Below are 5,000 nucleotides of genomic sequence, written 5' to 3'. Positions count from 1 at the left end.
TATCTGACGGTGACTCAGGCATCCGTGTACTGCCACCACTATCCACCCCCCCCCCCCTCTCTCTCTGCCCCCTTCCCACACAATACCAAATTTAACCAACTTTATCGCTTAACCTAACTGTGGCTGTACCAGTTTATCGCTTAACCTAACTGTGGCTGTACCAGTTTATCGCTTAACCTAACTGTGGCTGTACCAGTTTATCGCTTAACCTAACTGTGGCTGTACCAGTTTATCGCTTAACCTAACTGTGGCTGTACCAGTTTATCGCTTAACCTAACTGTGGCTGTACCAGTTTATCGCTTAACCTAACTGTGGCTGTACCAGTTTATCGCTTAACCTAACTGTGGCTGTACCAGTTTATCGCTTAACCTAACTGTGGCTGTACCAGTTTATCGCTTAACCTAACTGTGGCTGTACCAGTTTATCGCTTAACCTAACTGTGGCTGTACCAGTTTATCGCTTAACCTAACTGTGGCTGTACCAGTTTATCGCTTAACCTAACTGTGGCTGTACCAGTTTATCGCTTAACCTAACTGTGGCTGTACCAGATTATCGCTTAACCTAACTGTGGCTGTACCAGATTATCGCTTAACCTAACTGTGGCTGTACCAGATTATCGCTTAACCTAACTGTGGCTGTACCAGATTATCGCTTAACCTAACTCAATTTGTCCCTTAACCTAACTCAATTTGTCCCTTAACCTAACTCAAGTTGTCCCTTAACCTAACTCAAGTTGTCCCTTAACCTAACTCAAGTTGTCCCTTAACCTAACTCAAGTTGTCCCTTAACCTAACTCAATTTGTCCCTTAACCTAACTCAATTTGTCCCTTAACCTAACTCAAGTTGTCCCTTAACCTAACTCAAGTTGTCCCTTAACCTAACTCAAGTTGTCCCTTAACCTAACTCAAGTTGTCCCTTAACCTAACTCAAGTTGTCCCTTAACCTAACTCAAGTTGTCCCTTAACCTAACTCAATTTGTCCCTTAACCTAACTCAATTTGTCCCTTAACCTAACTCAATTTGTCCCTTAACCTAACTCAAGTTGTCCCTTAACCTAACTCAAGTTGTCCCTTAACCTAACTCAAGTTGTCCCTTAACCTAACTCAAGTTGTCCCTTAACCTAACTCAAGTTGTCCCTTAACCTAACTCAAGTTGTCCCTTAACCTAACTCAAGATGTCCCTTAACCTAACTCAAGTTGTCCCTTAACCTAACTCAAGTTGTCCCTTAACCTAACTCAAGTTGTCCCTTAACCTAACTCAAGTTGTCCCTTAACCTAACTCAAGTTGTCCCTTAACCTAACTCAAGTTGTCCCTTAACCTAACTCAATTTGTCCCTTAACCTAACTCAATTTGTCCCTTAACCTAACTCAAGTTGTCCCTTAACCTAACTCAATTTGTCCCTTAACCTAACTCAATTTGTCCCTTAACCTAACTCAATTTGTCCCTTAACCTAACTCAAGTTGTCCCTTAACCTAACTCAAGTTGTCCCTTAACCTAACTCAAGTTGTCCCTTAACCTAACTCAAGTTGTCCCTTAACCTAACTCAAGTTGTCCCTTAACCTAACTCAAGTTGTCCCTTAACCTAACTCAAGTTGTCCCTTAACCTAACTCAAGTTGTCCCTTAACCTAACTCAAGTTGTCCCTTAACCTAACTCAAGTTGTCCCTTAACCTAACTCAATTTGTCCCTTAACCTAACTCAAGTTGTCCCTTAACCTAACTCAATTTGTCCCTTAACCTAACTCAATTTGTCCCTTAACCTAACTCAATTTGTCCCTTAACCTAACTCAATTTGTCCCTTAACCTAACTCAATTTGTCCCTTAACCTAACTCAATTTGTCCCTTAACCTAACTCAATTTGTCCCTTAACCTAACTCAAGTTGTCCCTTAACCTAACTCAAGTTGTCCCTTAACCTAACTCAAGTTGTCCCTTAACCTAACTCAAGTTGTCCCTTAACCTAACTCAAGTTGTCCCTTAACCTAACTCAAGTTGTCCCTTAACCTAACTCAAGTTGTCCCTTAACCTAACTCAAGTTGTCCCTTAACCTAACTCAAGTTGTCCCTTAACCTAACCCACGTTGTCCCTTAACCTAACCCACGTTGTCCCTTAACCTAACCCACGTTGTCCCTTAACCTAACCCACGTTGTCCCTTAACCTAACCCACGTTGTCCCTTAACCTAACCCACGTTGTCCCTTAACCTAACCCACGTTGTCCCTTAACCTAACCGACGTTGTCCCTTAACCTAACCCACGTTGTCCCTTAACCTAACCCACGTTGTCCCTTAACCTAACCCACGTTGTCCCTTAACCTAACCCACGTTGTCCCTTAACCTAACCCACGTTGTCCCTTAACCTAACCCACGTTGTCCCTTAACCTAACCCACGTTGTCCCTTAACCTAACCCACGTTGTCCCTTAACCTAACCCACGTTGTCCCTTAACCTAACCCACGTTGTCCCTTAACCTAACCCACGTTGTCCCTTAACCTAACCCACGTTGTCCCTTAACCTAACCCACGTTGTCCCTTAACCTAACCCACGTTGTCCCTTAACCTAACCCACGTTGTCCCTTTGCCTAACATAGTTCACTGCTCGGAATCTCTGGTGTCGTTGTTATCCTCATGTAGATGTCTTGCGAGTGTTGCTTACTTTCCACATATTCCTGCTATCCACTGTCAATTGTACTGCAATAGGACTATATCGCCGACCCCCCCCCTCCCCCCCCTCTGTCCCCCTCTGTCCCCCTCTTTGTGTCTCTGTCCTCTCAAGCTGGTCGGTCTGGCGTTTGAGTGTTAAATGAGCCTCGCAGCTGTTCAGTTGCATTCAGATGTCGACGCCCTCAGTGTACGTCGTGGTATGGTCTGTGTCCATTGTCCGCTGATGTCGTACGCGTAACCCACACGCTGTACCGATCATCGGTCGTTACGTACAGAGTGAAGTAGTGTGATACGTGTGACCGTACGCTGGCTGTGCCCAACGGTGTCGAATCTCAATTTCCATATGTTGTGCTTGATGCTACTTGTCTCGTCTCCCAATAACAGCTAGGTTGCACTGTGGTACGCCGTAGAGGCGTGTGGGAGGAACGTACGAACGCATTGTATGTCACCCTGGGTCGCTGGGGGTGGTGGTGCGGTGAGTCAGGTCAGGTCAGGTCAGCGTGAGCCGTCTGATGTAGTGACGCGTGTATTCCGACTTTGTCGTATTGCCTCACACAAAGTGCTACCCTGGTGGACCGCGTTCCATATCTGGGACATGCCGCAGATGCCGGTTGACAGTGGATCGCGGAAGGTACATCGCATACGTGCGCGGGCCACCTTCCACGTGTTCTCTTCTGCACATGTCGCAGTGTGTATGTGGTCTGATGTAGCGTGTCGTGACACATGACATCCTGGCATGCAAGAATTGTTGAATTCGCAAATGTAGGTGGACATCTACGTTTACTGCCCAAGATACGCAAATGAACTGGAAATCCGTTGTTGAGCGGTTGTTCACGCTGGAGGTGAATCTGTGATGGCGACGATCGGTACAGCTATTAACCGGTTGTTTCAGCGGTACCCGCCACATCCACACGCGTGACTAGGCCCATGTGGGTATGAAGCGATACGCGGCGGTGGCTTGGTGGGACTGTTCCCGGCCGGTGAAGGGGGGCCGCCCGGCGTGTTGGCCGCGCGCTGCGTGGGCGCACGCGCAACAGGCGGCTGGTGGGGGGCGCCGAGTGGCAGGAGCGCCAGCCGACGGGCCCGGCAGGCGGCGCAGCTACGCTGCGGCGCACCCTGCACGCGGCGCCTGGCGGCCAAAGTTGGTTCAGCCGAGCCCGGTGCGAAGCGCGGTGGACATCTGCAGTGTGCTGGTCTGATTGAGGACTGTGTGCGTTGAGGATGCGCCGCCGCCTGGCACTCGGCGCCGCGACGCCGTCTGCTGCTCGGTCGCCCCAGCGGTTCTCGCAGGTGGTTTGTATCGCAGTTGTGCGGACGTGTTGGCGCGTGCGCTGTGCTGGGAGAGTTCGCTTCTGCACCCAAGTGGGGCTTTGCCCTTGTGTGGCGCTGGCGTTGGAGCTGCCGGTCACCATAGGTGGCGCGTGTTGTCTCCCGCCGGCAATGCCACGACAGCACGCTCCCGGGCCTCTGTCGGCAGCGGCAAGCTCAGTTGGGAGCAAGGGTGTTCGCACTAAAACCGTCTACTCGCCTAACTCCGGGCGATTGCGCCTCTCTCGAAACCGACCAAGTACCTAGGACGGCGCTGCGCGCCGCCGGGACCTGAGAGGGTTTCGAGGTGTATCGTGCAGGGGAGCTCGGCCTCCTCCTGTTTGCAGAATAATTGAGCGGACGCTTGCGTGTTCGCGCGGGCCCCCGGGACACACTCCCGGGCGGCCGGCTGCTCAGCTCTAGTTGACGCAGCTCCCTGGTTGATCCTGCCAGTAGTCATATGCTTGTCTCAAAGATTAAGCCATGCATGTCTCAGTACAAGCCGCATTAAGGTGAAACCGCGAATGGCTCATTAAATCAGTTATGGTTCCTTAGATCGTACCCACGTTACTTGGATAACTGTGGTAATTCTAGAGCTAATACATGCAAACAGAGTCCCGACCAGAGATGGAAGGGACGCTTTTATTAGATCAAAACCAATCGGATTGGCTTGTCTGGTCCGTTTGCCTTGGTGACTCTGAATAACTTTGGGCTGATCGCACGGTCCTCGTACCGGCGACGCATCTTTCAAATGTCTGCCTTATCAACTGTCGATGGTAGGTTCTGCGCCTACCATGGTTGTAACGGGTAACGGGGAATCAGGGTTCGATTCCGGAGAGGGAGCCTGAGAAACGGCTACCACATCCAAGGAAGGCAGCAGGCGCGCAAATTACCCACTCCCGGCACGGGGAGGTAGTGACGAAAAATAACGATACGGGACTCATCCGAGGCCCCGTAATCGGAATGAGTACACTTTAAATCCTTTAACGAGTATCTATTGGAGGGCAAGTCTGGTGCCAGCAGCCGCGGTAATTCCAGC

The 5,000-nt window shown here is 50.0% G+C and overlaps 1 non-coding gene across 1 annotated transcript in view; it reads left to right on the top strand.

Moving 5' to 3' along the window:
- Positions 1 to 4,394: 4,394 nt before the first annotated feature.
- LOC126327049 (small subunit ribosomal RNA) overlaps positions 4,395 to 5,000 on the top strand; it is a 1,893-nt gene continuing 1,287 nt past the window's right edge. The window contains exon 1 of the ribosomal RNA XR_007560935.1: positions 4,395 to 5,000. This exon is cut by the window's right edge and continues 1,287 nt beyond it. This is a non-coding gene — a ribosomal RNA (small subunit ribosomal RNA).

The sequence above is a fragment of the Schistocerca gregaria genome, unplaced genomic scaffold, assembly GCF_023897955.1.
Source record: "Schistocerca gregaria isolate iqSchGreg1 unplaced genomic scaffold, iqSchGreg1.2 ptg001013l, whole genome shotgun sequence".
Classification (NCBI taxonomy): domain Eukaryota; kingdom Metazoa; phylum Arthropoda; class Insecta; order Orthoptera; family Acrididae; genus Schistocerca; species Schistocerca gregaria.
Note: the sequence above shows the minus strand (reverse complement) of the source record. Positions and strands in the feature narration are given on the sequence as shown.